The following is a 19523-nucleotide window of genomic DNA, read 5'->3' as shown; positions in this document are numbered from 1 at the left end:
CCTCAACACGTCGATTTACAAGACATTCCGAACCGATGTGTAGTCCGTCTATTTATCTAAACGACAAAAAAAATATTAGTTCCGAATGGCGGAACGAAAGCAGCAAGTGAAAAATCCTCGGAAATTTTTAGTCCGATAAAATATTGAAATGTAATATTATTTACAATATACAATCATCGATGTGTACACATTATTTTTGATAGATATTTTTCACATTTCACGAATTAAGAGCGAATGTAGGTAATTGACTGCGAAAACGTAAAACCCTTAACACACTACATAAAATCGAACGAGTACGTCTCCTCGTTACAATATCCGATTGTAATGACAATGTATAAGTTTTGTCAGTGTACCGACACCGTGACACACACCTCTAATGTTATTGTTACATTGAAGTCTGTTATTAAAGTGATGTCGTTATAACTGTCTGGTGTTAAACGGTAACAATATTTACAATGCCGTTGACGATTTTCGAGGATAAATAATATCATATTATTATATTCAAATATCCCGCCGAACGCGGTTTTCGATAATATTTTAACGCGTTCCGTCGTCGCCCGCCGGAATCGAATTACTGCAGCCACACCACCACCACCACGTGAGACTCGCGGATACACGCTTCGTATAACACGATACTTTTATTATTATTATTCATATTATACGAACTGTAATATTATTATATATTGGAGTTAATTTTTTTTATCATTTTTGTTATTTCGTCGTCTTCGTCGTGAAAGTCTCGCGACACCACCGACCATCGTTTTCATGGTATTCCGATATCGCCAGACGAACCCCGTCAAAAACAATCGGGAGTTCTCCGCGGGAGACGGCCGCACATACCGCGGTCATTAGTTTTCTTAATTTATAATACACTGGTAGTACGTCCTCCGTCTCTCGCGCGCGCGTGTTTGTATATATTATACTATACTTTTTCGTTTTTTTTTTCTCCATACATTCGAATTATTATCGTAATCGCTATTACAGTCGTCTCCGTTTATACGATAATATAATATTATTTAATACACGGGGCCCCTTGTATAGAATTCGATACGTCGTATAATACATCTCTCATTGTATATGTATATATATATAGTACCCGGCGCGCATACACTTTGGGTCATAAACTTTAAAAAAAACAAACACATCGGGTAGCCTATCGTTTACCTATTTATAAATATATTATCGCACGTATAATATACACGGACATTTACGTGTCGTACGGGTAACAGGGTACTTATATTATTATTGTTATTGTCAATGCACGGAGAAATTAATTTCGTAAATTTGTCAGTAATTTATTCGTGAGACACGTGACGTATATACATATGTATACATCTCCACTGCTTACACATTTTTATGATACAAAATACCTATACACGTATATTATATAGACATATATTATATGAGTTAACCCGTTCGCCACTGCGGAGCAAACGTATACCTATATATTTCGTGTATAGATTATAATTTATAGTATTATATATTATCAACATAAGGTGGACAGGCGCCATATATACCTGAATCGACGACAGTGGTTAAAGACACTATATACATGTATGTATTATAGTCAAGTAATATTCGTGTACATAAATAATGGTATAATGTGTTTTCACGACGAAGACCTCGATAGTCTTGATATTAATCGATGTAGACCGACGGTTCTCGACATTTTTATATCTCAGTCATACATATCATATTTTGAAAAATACAAATCGTTCACATTTTTAAAATATTTACCTACCACTTGAAAGAAATCTGTATCTTCATTGATATGATTAGGCACACATGACATATGTAACGTCATTATTATTTGCATAAAACCGGATAACTAATTATTATCGTACGCGTGGTTATTATTATTATACATTTAATGTCTTATAATACATAATATTTAATATTAAGTCACGTCAAACCTGTATAATATGAGCTTTACATAATATGTGTTGTATACACGTACCTATTATCATCAGCCGGTCGGATAAGAACGTAGCTAATGTAAAGAATATCGCATTATTCCTGGTTTAGGTTTCATAGGAAAAAATACAAACGAAAACAGTTCGTCCTGATGTATTGTGATATTGATAATGTATTATAATTAATTCGTAAATAATAAAATAATAATTTAACAATTTAACAAATAAGATACTGAAATATGGTGTTTTCAATAATTTTAATATGGAAATCACAGCTCAGTATGGACATAGGTACTATTGATATTTTCTATGCGAAACGCATTTATTTTTTATTTGTTAATTGCATCACGCTAGTTTATAATTTATATTAAGTTGTTTACGTCAACATTAGATTTAGTAATATCACAAAATATTAAACCAGATTTAGTTATTAACCAGTCACTTGAAAATAAATGTACCCTCGTAGTCGTCGACCTTATTTTTCTAAAAAGTTATGTTCATTATGTAATAGAAATAATTTAAATCTAAAATATACTATAGTTGAAGGTGATAATAATTTCAGCGCACTATTTGTTTTCTCTCTTCGACCCATGTGAATTATACAACATTTTCGATCAACAGAATTAAATTTTTTTTGTTAGCACTTTATTAATTAGTAGGCTGAATTGATCTATTAATTATTATGAAATTCTAAGTTAAGAACATTATCTGTGTTTATACTTTAGCTTACGATAATCGATATTTTAATAGCAATTTGAGATTATATAATTTATACCTTAAAATTTAAATACCATAAAAAAACAATTTTACAGACACGAATAGTATTAGATAATTTACTCAAATAGACTAAGATAAAAGTTGGTACTGCTAAGTGAAAATTTAGTAAGTTGCATGTACATTAAAGAAAGAGAAAAAAACAAATGTTGAGATGAGATCCTCATAAATTAAAATGTTTATTAATCACTTACGAATAAAGAAAAATTATTTTTTGATTTAAAAGTTTTTGAAGTTTTTGACAGTACCTATATAACAATTACGATAATTGTCTTTTTAATTTCAAATAGAATTTAACGTTAACGATGGTGATTTAAGTCATACGAAGACCGTATCATAATATTTAAAAATTATCGTCTTGTAGCATTTCTACTCGCATTTGTGTAAATAAAACTTCGAAATACTATTGTGTAAGGTTAGTATTTTAAAGTTCAAATAATTTTTTTATAGTTATGATATATTTTTTAAAACTTCTTTAGTCCTTACTTACTAGTTATTTTAACTACTCTTTCAACTTATTTTTTTATAAAAGTACAAACTCTACTAGGTATATTTGTATTCAGTCTGTATTCGGGATTTATACATTTTTTTCAAATAAAATAAATGAAATATCAAACAATACCAACACTGTTAAACGATTGAAAGTCTTGAAAAGAAATATATTGTAAATGGAAAGAAATGTTTCATAATTAAAGGAAACTAATAACTTAAATAACTTAATTATAAATTATTTTTCATTTATTGATACAAAATAAAAGTCATGGCTGAGGTGTATTACAATTATTATTTTATTTTTGTAATTATATTGTTTAAAGATTTTATTATTGACTGTTGTTGTGCAGATAGTACAACTAATACAAAAATATATTTTTAAAGAAAAAATAATTAATATACATAAAAAATAAATGCAGTTATAAGAATAACGATATATCAATCATCGTTTACAACAGATAAGTTGTACACAAAAGTTAATATATTATTTTGTAGGATACAAAAACGCGTTAAACGAAAGTATATTATTGTTTCTATGTAATTGAATACCTAGCTATATTTTACAATTTTTTAAATTCTTATTCCTGTTTCCTAGAGTATACATTTTATTTTTTAATGAAGGATTATTTTGCTATTCGATACAACAGTACGCTTTTTTCTTTTTAGACAGCTATTTCATTGGCTTACATGCAATATTCATTGCCTCGGCGTATGTTTATGTTAACCAAATTTGTTATGTCAACTATGCATTTAAAGATATTTAGTTGAATGCAATAATTTCAAAGGTTCAAACAAGAATTACTAAAGGAACATTAATAATTTAACCTGATTATCTATTTTGGCTTTTATATTGGATTATACTAATGGGTACCTACTTATAATAATTCAATATTTTAAAATATTTAAGAATGATTTTATCGAAATTTTTGTCAATAATTTATTTTTATCTAAATCGACTACAGAACAGAAAAAGATTTTTTTTTAGAAATTTATTGAAGTATTTTTTATAAGATAAAAATAACCTTTTAAAAAAAATATATATTTCAATCTTCTACCTTTACTTGGTTATATTTATATATTAAATGATTATTTTAAGTGTTTTTAAAAATAGTGTCACATTTTTATATAATAATAATTTTTCGAGTGTATTATTTTATTTGAAAACCCAAACACATTTTTATCAAAATGAAAGATACCTATATAATCAGTTAAAAATTGTATTTTTATTTTTATTTTTGAAAGATTAAATAGATTTTACCTTCATAACACCATATTTTGTACCATAAATTCGGATATACATTAATATATAATATATATATTATAATACTATTATTCGCTTACGTTTAAATTTTTATTTTACTTTCTTCATTATAACAACACCATTAAAAGCGATCACCTGAGTTGTTATATACGAAAATTTATTATATTGACATTTTAAATTCCTTGGAATCTTTTTTAAAGATAAAGTGAGAACCTGACGGCCGACACAATTTGCATGTACCCACATACGTACAATATATAAGTATTATATAATAATACATATATGTAGTCATAGGAATTTCGTATTTTGGCGTTCGAAATGTGTAAAATATTTAATATATAAAATCGTGAACGTCTGCATTATACTATGTTACGCGATTGTCTTCATTTTACCTCGTTTGCAGTCCTATAATATATGTATGCTACACGATATATTATTGTAAGACGTTCACGTTCACTTTATAGCATGTCACGTGGTAGGTCGCAGTATAATAATATAGTTAGTAAACTTTCGACTCGTATTGTCGGTATAATTATGATTTATGAATGTACAAAAAAAAAAAAATCAAATCAAATTAAAACGTTGAATTATAATAATGAGAGGTTCGCAAAGTCTGTGTTGACAAAAATCGTACTATTTATATTATAATATTCGACCGATTCGACGTCTCGTGACTTAAGATCTCAATACATAATATTCGTCGTATTTATTTTTAATTATTATTGTCGTGACAGCGTGGCGGCGATTTCAAGACACTCGAATTGTTTTATATTATAATCGAACGTATTCCCCTCTACTCTCTTCTTACGCACACCTCATACCTATTATGATTATTATTATTATTATTTTTGTAATGAAATTACCGAGAAAAACGAGAGAATATTCGTTTAAGGAATAAATAATGTACTACTATAATCAGCCTATTGTTTAAGACTGTTGGCGCGGTGGAGGGACCTGTGGGGGCGAAGGAGCGAGTAGTGTAGAGGCCGTTGGAAATGCCAAAAACCGAGTAATGAGTCTATTGTGTTAAAGGATTGGAAAATTGTTCAGGTGGGAGGCACCGCCGCCGTCGTCGTTTTGTTCACGCAGCAGTAGCCGTCGCCGTCCTTCCCAATTAAATTCCAATTTCGCAACCCTTTCAATACACAGATACGCCAGTGCGCGCCGTGTGGCGCGCGTACAAGGGATTCGATGGCGGTAGAGGTGAGAAAAAAAAAATTAAAATAATAATAAAATACGAAAAAATCTTAAGACAACCGTTCATTGTGAATGTAAAATCGTGGGCGAATACAACAAAAACGATATTTCATCTATTGTCTGCGAGAAGAAGGGGTGGGTTTTATGTATACATGTATATATATTATATATATATAAATTAAAAAAAGTAAAATAAAAATTGTTCATTGTATAACACGTCGTTACAAGACGTTTCCGGTACGAGTGAAGTCGACCAGACACACAAACACACGCGCGTTTTATGTATAAGAATAATATAATATGAAAATATAATAATATTACAATAAAATATTGTATCCAACAATAATATATAATAATAAAACGATGTGTTCGTAATTAGAAATCATTTCCCATTTCAATTTACCAATGTCTGTCCATTTCCTGCACAAATAGTATATATACGTCTATAGCATTATATTATTATATAACTCATATTATATATATATATATAGGTAAACCTAGCGTTTGTAATATTATACATGTATAATATATATTTACCGGGGCAGTAGCTCATGTGTACTCCGACAACCGTTACGGTCGGGCGGACGGGCCCCGCGCGCTCGGGTTCTTCTCTGTGACGTTTCGAATCGAACAATGAATAGTGGACTTGTGGCATTTCACATGGCGATAATGCCCCCGTATGTCTGATTGTGGTGACGATAATAATAATAAAATGCTATGACAGCAGTGAGAATTTAATATTTATTGTGTTTTTTTTAATTTACGGGTTCTGACGACTGCGACAATCTTATACATTCACACACACACATATGTACGCAGTACGATAGACAGTGATAGTATCGATGTCCCTATACGTACATATCGTATGCTCAGGGCCAAAAGCCGATTACATTTTTCGTGGGGCCACGCAGTACCGTCGATTATTATTAAACCATCACACCCACTGCGACTGTATACCATAGTCAATAATATAAATCGAAGACATCCGCATAATAATAATAGAAACTAGAAAGTCTCAAAATCATTAATATTTATCGCGTTGGTGTATTAGGAATTCTCTGTTGTACCAGTCCGATTCGTGTTTTCGTGTAACGCGACGTATTCCGGCAGTCTATAATAGAAGTCTCTTCGGAAGGTTTTGAGAGTAAATAGTTTTAGGTTTTTTTTTATATAACGTTTTAAATGTCTAATATCACGACGAGCGGAGGAGATGCCATCCCTCGAACCGGCCACCATCACGCAGACTAGGTCGTAGTATGCTTCTTCGTATTTTATAGGTATATAAAACCTAACCTACACGATGAATAAGTAATATAATAAAATATTTGAAATTGTGTAATGCTTCTGCGGAGGAGGGGACTCAGCAGTGGTTTACGAGACGTATTTCCTAAATGACATTTGACAGCGATATGACGGGCACGGCGGATGGTGGGAGGCAAAGGAAAAAAAGCTCGTCTGTCCCTTATCGCAGGTCAACAATTTCACCGGCACGCGTTTCCGGAAATTGAAAAGAAATAACGCGCCGGAAGGAATCCAATAACACGCATTCCCCGAGATTTACATATACGTACACGCGTACAGCCCCTTCCGCCGCCACGGCGTCCGGCCGTCCGTGCTGGATTCGACCGCAAAAGTCATATCGCGTTTTATTGGGTCGGATATATATTACCGACGGGTTTATTTTTATTGTGTTCCTTTCTCTGACTTTTTTCATCCCTACTACGGTTCCCTGTCATTTGAATACAATCTAAAGGGTCGGTTTTGTCAAACGTCCACTTTGTGTCCGTTCGGGTTAAGGGCGCCGTCCGTCCGTCGGGTCACCACCACCGACGCCACCGCCGTATTCGGTATCCGAACATACGCATAACACACATGCACACCCACAGACAAATTTATTTATAAACGAATGTATGTGTGTGTGTGTGTTGGCGCGAGGGTCGTTCCTCGACATTGTCTCTTATATATTATATACGTATGTACACGGCTAAGAGACACACATTCGAAACTATGACCCGTGAACAACAACAGCAACGTCCACGAGAAAAAAAACAATAACGTTTGTCTTCTTATATTCGAACCCTTCGGAAAATTCCCCAGAAGCCGTATCGGTAGTAGACATACACACGACACGCAATAGTTTATACGATAATAGTAACCGTCGCTATATACATATATTATAATATATTATCATAGTGAATTATTGTACACGCACGTGTATAGTGTCAAAAATGGTTTTGTATTGGAAAAACTTGGAAGTTATATAATATTATTTATTCGACTGATTTCTAGAAATCGACTAGTCGCATGGTTGTCGTGTTGTCTATAAATCATCGACACTTTCAGCTTGTTTGTTTCCACATCGTTTGTTTATAATAATAAATGTTTTTTTTATTATTCAACTAAGAATTTAATACGTTCATAATAAATAGTATTAACTTCTTTTATCAATTTATAAAAAAAAATATTAAGTATGATCAAAGTTTATTGCTTCCATTGAAAATGAAATTTTTGTGTACATTCGAGGTTTTGAGCATAATATAATTAAGTATAGAAATGTTGTTTACTGTTTATTTTATCATTTTTATTATATTTACGATAAAAATATTATTATTATTATTAATTATTCGTATAATAAAACATTTAAAGTCTTTATATACAATACATTTTATAATGACGTATTCATCTTTACTGATTAGTCTTGTAGTTTTTTTTTTTTTTTTAATCTTGTTTAGTTTTTATTGAGTTGTCTGTCTTTTTGTCTGAAGACGAATCATCTTTAGGCTGCTATCTTAGGAAATAATGCTTTTAGATGGACAAGTATATAAAAAAAAAATTACCTACTTTTTAAAGTGTAATATTTTAACATTAATAATATTTCAAATTAACAGTTTTATGAATAAGTGCAGTATTGAAAAACATAGTTGACCTTGAATTTTTACTGACATATTTTTAATTTAATTTAATTGAAAATTAAGTTTTCATCGATACAGTTTTTAGAATTTTAAAATTCTTTTTTACCGATATCATGATTCATGATTGGTAAATATTTAATATGTTACACTTCTTATTTTATTTTCTAACCAAAGTATAATTACCACTTTATACTCAAATTTTAATAACTGTAAATGTACATTGTCACTGTACACGGTTCTTTGCCTGCAGTCACGAATTATGTTCATTGATTACATATTAAAGTATTTAAATTTTGGGATACGTTTTGTATTCTTATGTATACACATTTAAATTATTAATTTTTTTAAAACAAGAAAATGAATAATAATAATAATGTGTCTTAACTCAAATTTCAAAGTGTATATGCGTTTATATCAAAACAATTTTAGGTAAGTAATACATAATTATTTTATGTCTTCAAAAGATAGTTAAAAATAACGTGCATCCTATAAGATTGACGAGGAATATCTTCTTAATGTCTGGAACTTATATTTGAAACAGATTATAGAATACAGGTTTATTTTTGTAATTAAATATTAAAGATTGGTGATTGGTTTTAATATTAGCATAAGATTCCTAACAGATTATATAAACATCAATATGAATTATAGGTACATAATATATCAATATTGTTCTTAATTAAATTTAATAATTAATTATATTTTACCGTTTGCTTATATCTTAAAATAAAAACACAATTTTCGTGCAAAACTCTTATCGATTTTTTTCTGTTTATTTCGTGTTGAAACTTCATTATTTTACCGAATGTTGTTGACAATATAATTAACGACCTAAATAAAACGTAAGACTTAATGTAGACGATAAAAATATCTCTGAAAAAATATATAGTTAAGTTATAACAATTTTAACTATACATTATTGTGTTACACCTATAAAGATTATTATCCGTATTTAAACCCACCTATTTTAATCCTATTCATAATAATATGGGCATGAAGGAAATTTTATACCAATTATTATACCAAAAATTTGATACGGTCAATCGGAAATGATTTAACGTCAATGTGACTAACGGATGTGCATTGTTATTCATTATTTAATATGAGCAATGACACAGGACTTTATGTGTATATATATATATAACAATAAAAAACTATTATAAAAATTAATTCAAGGCCATATTTACATTATTTGTTTGATTTCAATGCTTTTGAGTTTTAACGATCCTGTATGGTTGCGTGGTTAAAGTTTTGAGACTAAAATAACACAAAACTGTAAGAGGGAACTTTTAAATGCGCATTTCATTAATCCGAGTCAATATATATTTTATAATTAATGATCAAGTTATATTTAGTGTATTTACCTTATAATTACTAAGTAATTTTAGCTTCATAAAATGAGTTGCTTACACAGTTCTGAGGTAAAATAAAATTAAGATGCGACTAATTTAAAAACTTAAGCCAGAGCTGTAATTAATAAAAGCATACTGAAACACATGTTTAGACTGAATAATCATATTTATTCACGAAACGTTACTTGGTGCACCCGGTAGGGTTTCTTTAATTCCGTCAAAAAGGAAATCGTACCGAATTTATTACTATAATCGAATGCAATAGCGATCGGTGTCATAATATAATATATCGTATACATACACACAATTCTTTGGACGAACCGGGCTTGGATTTTTTGAATTCTTCTAGATCAAAATAAATACAAAATAATACATAAAAATCATCATTATATCTGATCAAATAAATCCCAAAGATTTCGGACAAAACAGTAGGTATTCTTTAGTGCGTTTGTCGAAGATACACGCGATGGGATTCTGGTCAACAAAATGTGTATTTATATTATTATATACGACTGTATACTTACATTGTGTGTGTGTGTGTGAGTATGAAATTATCGTTGTCTACATCACAATGGGCGCACTGTCATGACCACCAAGTCGTCGAAGGCCCATTGTCAACATAATAAATAATATAGGTATAACCAGAATAAATTAATACTATTTTTTCGAATAAAAAAAAATTATATAAACATAATAAACTACCTAAACCTAATGTAAACAAGAATAATAATAAAAGTTTTTCAAAAAAGGAAAAGAAAGTGGCGATAGAACATGGAGTTATAGTGGTGTTAGTTTAATACTAATACATTATATATATCAAGTATCAACAGTAACTGTATGAAAAATATAACATATTTAAGTGATAATCGATTTTAATACAATGATGATATTATACATAGTCGTGTTAAATGGATTTTGCCCACTGTTCTCGGGTGATTAATCGGCCCATATACCCACATTCAGCAGCCCAACAAAAATTAACAGATTAAGAAACTTTCTCAACAATATCAGTAAGGAACCTTAGTATATTATTATATTAACAAAATGTTTTCAATATTTATTATCACAGACATGTAAGATTATATACCTATTTAATACATTCGATTTACATAGGCGACGAGTTTATGGTAAATATAATACACAACACGGAAAAATCAAATTCTACATTTCATTTTCTTAATTTTTCACAAATCAGTAATCACAATGGTTTTCTAAAATAAATATAATAATCTATAAGTTAAAAGTATTATTCAGTATATAAATTAGTAAATCAGCCCGATATCAATTATTTACCACTATATTTTGTGTTCCTCATTAGATATTCGGTTAAAACAATATAATTTAGAACGTAATATTACATTCCTATATAAATAGGAATTAGATTCAATAATAATAATAATAATAATAAAATGATTATATTAAAAACATTCATATAAACTATAAAGGTATATTACCTTATCCAGTAGTCGAGTCCAATCTATCTTAATATTCTTAATACTGTCTTACAGTAAAATATATTATTATTTTTTTAAATTCTGTTAATATTTAGCATTTTAAGAAAACTAACAGTGTTTAAACTATTATAGAAACCCTTATATTATGTATTTCGGATAAACCCACACATTATTATCTTACTAAAATTACTACATATTTTCAATATTGTTATAAGTGCATAATCTTTACAAAAACATTTTATTATTTGTTTTCGGAACGTATAATCAGGAAGCCATATTTCTATTCACGAATTTTACAACGCGCTATATGAGGTATTTTATTATGTTCACATCATGACATTATAACAGTCTCGAGGTCGTTACGTCTATACACCAAAGTTTAATCTGAGCTTCTTATATAGAGGGTTAAACTTTGGCAATATGCGCACATTTACATAAACCTATACATAATAACGGAATACTGAAAACCATTAAAAAAAACATTTTAAACTGAATTTGTAATAACACTTACCGTATCAGAAATAAGGTCTTTTTTTAATATATAATAACCTCGAAGAGTGTTGGCTGCACCAAGTGTATAAGACATATATTATAGGAGTTACTGACGAGTTTACAGTGTTTTGGATGATGTTTTTTTGTCGTAAAACGATTCGGCTATAGAAAACAGACTACTGCTGCCACCGTTCTCCCACGTGCTACATAAATAAATTGTTTATTATAATAATTATTATGATTTATCGGTATAATTAGGTACCTAAATATTACTTTATTTTTTATATTTTGAGAAAAGTGTTTAAGAAAATAAACTAATATTAAAAGATATAAAAGTTACCAACTTGCAATAATCACACCTCGGATGGATCTCATTGAATAAGATATCTTCATTGCCGTAAAGCTATAATATTTAAATATAATAATTTAAATTTGATTAACTTTTTTTTTATAGGAGAAGAGAAAATTATTTTTTAATCTACCTATGAAGTACCTGACTAAAATAATATGCTAGTCATAATACCATATTATATATTTTGTATTATTATTATTGTTACACATGAGTATGACATATTTATAATATTTATAGGCTATATAGTGTGCTGAACAATCATTCGATAAATGCAAACTCATTTTGACGGAAATAATAAACATTATGTAACCGGAACACGTTACTGAAAAATATTATATTAAATAATAATTAGTTATTATTCGATTTTACTTTTTAAAAAACATGAAAATAAATATAGTTTTTAGACTGAATTAATATGTTCGTATATTATATAATACTCCATGGTTTTTTTATTGTATTATTTTATAAATTAGAGAGTAATAATTACGAATATTGCTCAATAGTTACCTATATTTAAGTATTCAGCCTAATTTAATTTTTGTGTATATATAACACCTTTCTACTCGGAAAATTGTCGATATTCAAATTGCAAGTATTCAAATAATGATAATACTATAACTTAGTACCTATAATTCCTAAAGACCATTCATTTAAATATATATATATATATATAATACTTAGGATTTCCTAATATAATATAATAATTATATTTTTGTTGACGGAGCAAAATGATTAGGTATAAAATATCCCGACCAAATACAACAAATACAATTTTTTTTTGCTTATAATATATATCATAATTTTGGAATACTATAATTATAATATAATAGCGCAGTGATTATCATTTTAAATTTTTATTTGAAAAAATATTATTTGAATGAGATTATTTAATAGCCACTATAATAATTACACCTTAATACAATAATAATAATAAATTTTAATTTTAATTTGTTCTGGTATTTTAAACAATATTTTACCCGAGAAAATCGTGTTTATAATATTATATATACATTATACATGAATTTTTTTTTTTATCGTGAACCAGAAACACTTTTCAACCTTGTTTCCAGGTAACTAATCAAGTTAACGTATAAAACGATGTTTATTGTGCACGTATACCTACTAATTAATAATGTTTTAAATACATATCCACAAAAACTAAATTATTTATAATATGGTAAATTGGTCTACATTTTCTTATAGTTCGTACATTTTCCTTGAATAACTATTATTAGTGCTCCGCGTGGCTTTTCAGCCACACATATTATACAATAATATGTATACGAAGTCATCATCGATTATGTGAATAATATTTTTTCTCCTAAGCGAAAAACTTGACAATGATTAAAAATTGCGATGACAGTGTAAAATAAGAAGTGCATTTTAGCTTCGGGTAAATCCATTTTCGGCTAACATATTTAACGTATGTACGTCATACTATGCCCTGTTTAATTATAGCTGACCACGCCGTTTGCGTTTCACCCGTCGTATGTATCGTATACTTATATAATATTGTATTCATTTAAATACCTAACCTAATCTACCAGATACACCCTGCTGCAGTATACGAGCATATGATATATGGTATACCGGTCTTGCGTAGGTATTGTAAACACGCGTATTATGAGCTGGAAGACCAATTTTTTTTCTTATTTTCTTTTATCGCCGTGGCTGGTATTCGCGTGCAATAATTTACACCTTCCCCGCCCACCGCAAAACGACTTGTTACGGGACACGCGCGTTTTTTTCTTCCCTTTTTTTCCGCTGCTATTTTTATTGTTATTTATTTTTTATACAGCTTTTATCAAAAACCTTTTAAACATCGATTTCGCCCTTGTCTCGCCGCCGGCGATATGGCCACAACCGGGCGGCGGCGGCGGTGGTCGGGGCTGTAATTGTTTCGTGCGGCATTCTAATAAAAATTATAAAACTTTTATGTACCTGCAAAGGAATTATACACGACAACGACAATATATAAATGAACGCTCGTACATGGGTATTATATCTATAATAGACGTAGACGTCTTCATCATCGACGTTTGGTGCCAGCCGTACGGTATCGCTAATGGCCGAATAATAAAAAAAAAAAATCACGTGAAAAATTATTATCGCCATACTAAAAAACAATAAACGTATATAACCGGTGTTTTACTTATAACTTTGTTATTAACGTTTATTTTTTTTTATTAATGAGCTGCGTTTTAGAAAAGAAAAATGCACACTGTTTCTGCATATACACATGATACACGCGTGTATATTATATGCTATATATACTCTATATATTACCCGCATTAAAATAGTCCATTAATCAGCCGTCTTTTTTTTTAGTTTTATTGTTTCGGGCACGCAATTGTATTGTATATACGAAATACCTAACCCAACGACATGAAAAGGTCAATCGTCGCAGTAATAGGCACCTATATGTATTATATTATTATCGAAAAGCGTCGTACTCATCGACAACCGCAACTCTTTCTCGTAACCGCACCACTGCAGGGTAGTATATATTATTATCACGATTATCGTGAAAACTATTAGTACATAAAATGTAAATACATATATCGACGCACGGTAACCAGGAGTTACAGATTAACCTATAAACACACGTATTGATATATAACTACATACGTAATATACGTATATTATAAGCTCGACAACACGCGAGATTTTTAACTTTTTAATTCTCAAAATTCACATGTTATAGTTTTGTGCGCATTATACACAAGTGGTATTCTAAGTCCATGTTATAATAATATTATATTTAATTTCTTGATTTTTATAGACACGTCATGCGTTATTCAAATACGCGATTTCATAGGCATAAAAGGTAATTTGCATTTTAATTGGATCTTTTAAACGGTTTTAATTTGTATACGTTTTGTCGTTTTATATAGTAATTTGTAGGAAAATTATTCCCGTACTGAAACACGTGATTTCATATATGAATGTCTTATTTAAATAAATACGTACCTACTTTTAAAAATAATTAAATTTAGTCGGAATTAAGTGCTAGACTTTTGAGTAGCCGTCGCATTTATTGAAATGTGAAAACTACTCATATTTCCATCATAAATTAATGAGAATTACTTATGTTTTAACTATCAATTGATATTTGTATGTATTTATGTGTGTTTATGCAGTGTGCATTGTGCATAATATAACACTATACCGTTTTACGTGCTTTTATATATTTTTTTTTTAAATAAGTTACAATAATATTACACACATATATGACGTGCGTAACACGTCCGTAGTTATGACTTATGACGACAATATATGATTTGTCTTAGGAAATAATTATGGTTTTGTAAATAAAATAACATCCCCTTATCCCTTCGTATGAAATATAACCTGTATACGTGAATTCGATGGCATATGGATAATGTATAGGTATACGCAATATGTAACGTAAAATAATAACAATGATGCACGCCAATACATTATATCGTACGCGCGATTCGGCTTTAAACATAATGCTATCATAATAGTTATTAATTAATAACAATATAATAACAACAAAAACAACAACGATAATAATAATAATAATGATAATCGCGTATGTCGAAAATCACGGAACCGATATACTGCGTAGGCAATACACATATAATATAGGTATTAGGTGTATACAGTATACACATTTAAACAACGTATAGCCGCTTTCTTGCATAGCACGTTCACCGCCGCACGGTGGATAGTGGTTTGCTGACGGGGTGGTTATACGCGAAATTCCCCCGTCCCCATAAGTCAGGATATCCGAGTTTTATTAATCATCGAACGGCGGCGGTGGCGGTGTTTCGCTCGGCGCGTCATTCTTCGGGAAAATAATAAAATAGATGATAAATTATGTCTATTAACGTCGACCAAAAGTGGTGCGGAAGAGGGGGGTGTAAGGGGGTGTGCCATAGGGTGGGTATTTTGACGTGACAATGGTTGTCCTTGCGGGCGAGGCAGCAGCGGTGCGCCCCGCGCGGCTGAAGACGTTTTGTCAGCTTGATCGAGCGTGTGCGGTATGAGATTATTATTAATGTCATTAATCAGGTGACACGGCCAATTAATGTTTTAGGTTAGGTTTCTCGTAACGTCATCACAATCTGCAGATGATCTACCCGCCTCTACCGTCGCAGTCTCCTGCAACTCCTCCTCTATCACTTTGCAGGGGCGGGGGTGGATTGAAAGGACCGGATATTCGCGGGATACCCGTCGCCCGCACCGCCTACCCACCGCGACTTTAAACTCGTTATCGCGACGATCTATTATGCTCCAACGGAACTCATTAACTCCTCTTCTTCTTCCGGACAAGTTTTCCATAAAGACGCTAACCAGCCTTATACCGCGGTCTCCGCCACCGCCATCGCCGCTACCGATAGTTTGCCCAGTGTGTGCGTGCGTGCCTATGCGTGTGTATAGGGTGTGTGGATGATGTGCTGCGTATACGTGTGCGTGGGTGTCAGTGTGATTTAGAGAGGACGGTGAGCCGACAAGTTTCTGATAATTTCTGCGAGCAGGGTAACAATGGAAAACTATATACACCCCGGACGCAGATTTAATGCTATTACACACACACACACACACACACACACACACATATACGTGTGTATGTGTGTGTAGAATAATCGACTACGGTCTTAGGTATGCAGTATGTAAGTGGCCGAGATGAAACGGAGTTGATCAACTCTGTATTCGAAAATTCAAAACTAATTAATGTATTATGATAGGTATTAAGCACGCGAGCCAATCGACCGACTGATCTAGATACCACCGCAGCTGCTGCTGAGAATATTCGAAAATCAAAATATTAGGGAACTAAGGTTTTGAAGTTATATATTTTATTGATCCTAACCAATTAATTTTGAATTTCAGAAGTCCTACGTAAAAAATAAAATTACTTCGATGATTTTTCCATAATGTTAAAACATGCAAATTAATATTATTTCAATTCAAAACTATATTATATTGAAGATAAAACAAATAGTTAGTACCATAATTAACCATAATTAACGAAATTTTTTTAATTTTTAAGCTCAATAACATATTAGACGCAAAGTTGTTTTTTGAAGCGGACAAAATCTGAGAAAATAAAGGTACATTTAAATTATATTATATAAATATATATTTATATTATATTCGTTGTAAGCACAGCAATTACTTTATTTATAACAAAAAGAACGTTTATTTTCGTTTCACAATTATGTATTATTTTTCTGCAAACATTTTATTTATTAGTTTGGGTTTATAATTTTACCCTTCACGGCGCCAAATAAAATAATCGTATCATATCTACGATTATCTTTGAAAACATTAAAATAAGTATTCTTCAGTAAACATAATTGCCGACGTTTAATTTAAATACTCATCGTCATTATTCGCCATTATTCGTTAAATAACGCTAAAATATGCCCCTTACGCATTGTTATCCAAACCATTATAATTATTGTTTATTGCAAACTAAAACGTTCGATTTATTGTTTTCGCAGGGGACGACGATTGTCATGGGTGCTAAAAGCGAACAACCTGCACGACGAATAACACTGTTGTACACTGCAGTAGTGAACGTAACTAGGACTGAATGAGAAACAAACACATTAAATATTGTAAAAAACAAACAATTAGATGACTAACAAACGAGTCGGTGTTTATAATAATATAATACGTATAGCGTATAATATATTATACGGGATATGCGTGAGTAAAAATGATTCGAATACCCCCGACGAACGCGTTTGATTATTCAAATGTACAAATAATGACATTTAGTCGTTCTATAAATGAATCGGTTTATACGAGAGATAATCGTCATTGTGCGCCGCCTAAACACAATAATAAGAATAAGAATCTTCAAAAACAAAATTACGCGCACGTCACCTTATATCCGTAGGAAGGCGCAACAGCGACACAATACGAGTAAATTATCTTGTCAATCGGAGGCAGTTAGATCGTATTCTATTCGGAAAAGCGTATAGTATTATTACGCGTAGGTAATAGTCATACAGAGCAAGACGGTTGTGGTTTATTTTAGTTTTTGTCCATTCTTTACGATATTCTTCTGAAAACCTAAATCATACTACTGAATTGCATACGTATCATAATATTAGGTAATTCAACTACTATATTATACTTGATGTAATACAATATCGTAGGTATCGGTCGGACAAATAGTATGTTATATTATTAGTATTTAAAAAGTAATAAACGGACGATATCATATTTACTACATAATAAAAGTATAATGTATACTGAAAAGTTCAAAACTTCAGTAGGTTACTCTTGTGTCAGCGACAGCGAGTACGATAGTGGTGATGGCGGGGTCGAGGGTGCGATGATTTGATATGTCAATTGTCGACAGTGCTGAGAAGTATATGGGCCGCCGCGAAAGAACGAAAAAAGTTACACCTCCTCATTTCTATCGTTTTAAATGTATAATACGTATATGTATTTATAAGTATATATTTTATGACATTATATAAGAATGGTTATAAGGGTGCCGGCACAAGAATACAATAATAATATGTTCTGTAAAAAGGGCTTTGTCTTTCGATTATATAGCATTCGTTCGGGCGGCCAAACACACACACACACACACACATACACACACACACACGCACACACACACACACACACATACACACAAAGCACACTGTAAACGCAAAAACACGGTCTCCGCACGGTGTCGGCACAGCAGTTGTTGCCGTGGCTACAAATTACACGCCGCCGAGTCTTTTGGCATAATTATGCTCGGCCGAACTCTCACTCTTCGCGTTTTCCTCCTCACACACTCCTTCCCAGCATCTGCGCGAGACCCGTCTCTCGAGCGTACATCGTCGTCGCAGTGTATACGCCGCGGCGCGCGCGAGTAAATCCCGAAAGCAAATTGGAATTGTTTTCTGATTAAATATTTAATTAAATCATTCCCGCCCGCACCGCCTGCAGAACGAGACTCTTCCTCGGGACACGGCGGCATATATACCTATATATGCATGTCTTATATATAGTAGCTTCGGTAATCGTTAACCTTTGAACGGGATCGTATATATTTATATATACATTATACACACACATTATATACACATCCACTGCCGCCGCGACGCGGACATACGCGCGTCGCTGCGAACCTCTTATTCGTAGTGAATTTTTCCGTTTTCGACCACCGTCGCCGCCGAAGCCGATGTCCTCGTTTACACGCGACGTTATAATATTGTTATTACATACCACAGAATCTCCGTCGACGACCTGCGTATATAGTATACATCATTATTATCAGTATTATCAGGCGATATAAGACGGTGTTGCTACGATGCGGAAACGGGACACGCCGCGGTCAATGCGC

The sequence above is a fragment of the Rhopalosiphum padi genome, chromosome 1, assembly GCF_020882245.1.
Source record: "Rhopalosiphum padi isolate XX-2018 chromosome 1, ASM2088224v1, whole genome shotgun sequence".
Lineage (NCBI taxonomy): Eukaryota > Metazoa > Arthropoda > Insecta > Hemiptera > Aphididae > Rhopalosiphum > Rhopalosiphum padi.
This window is presented reverse-complemented; position numbering follows the sequence as displayed.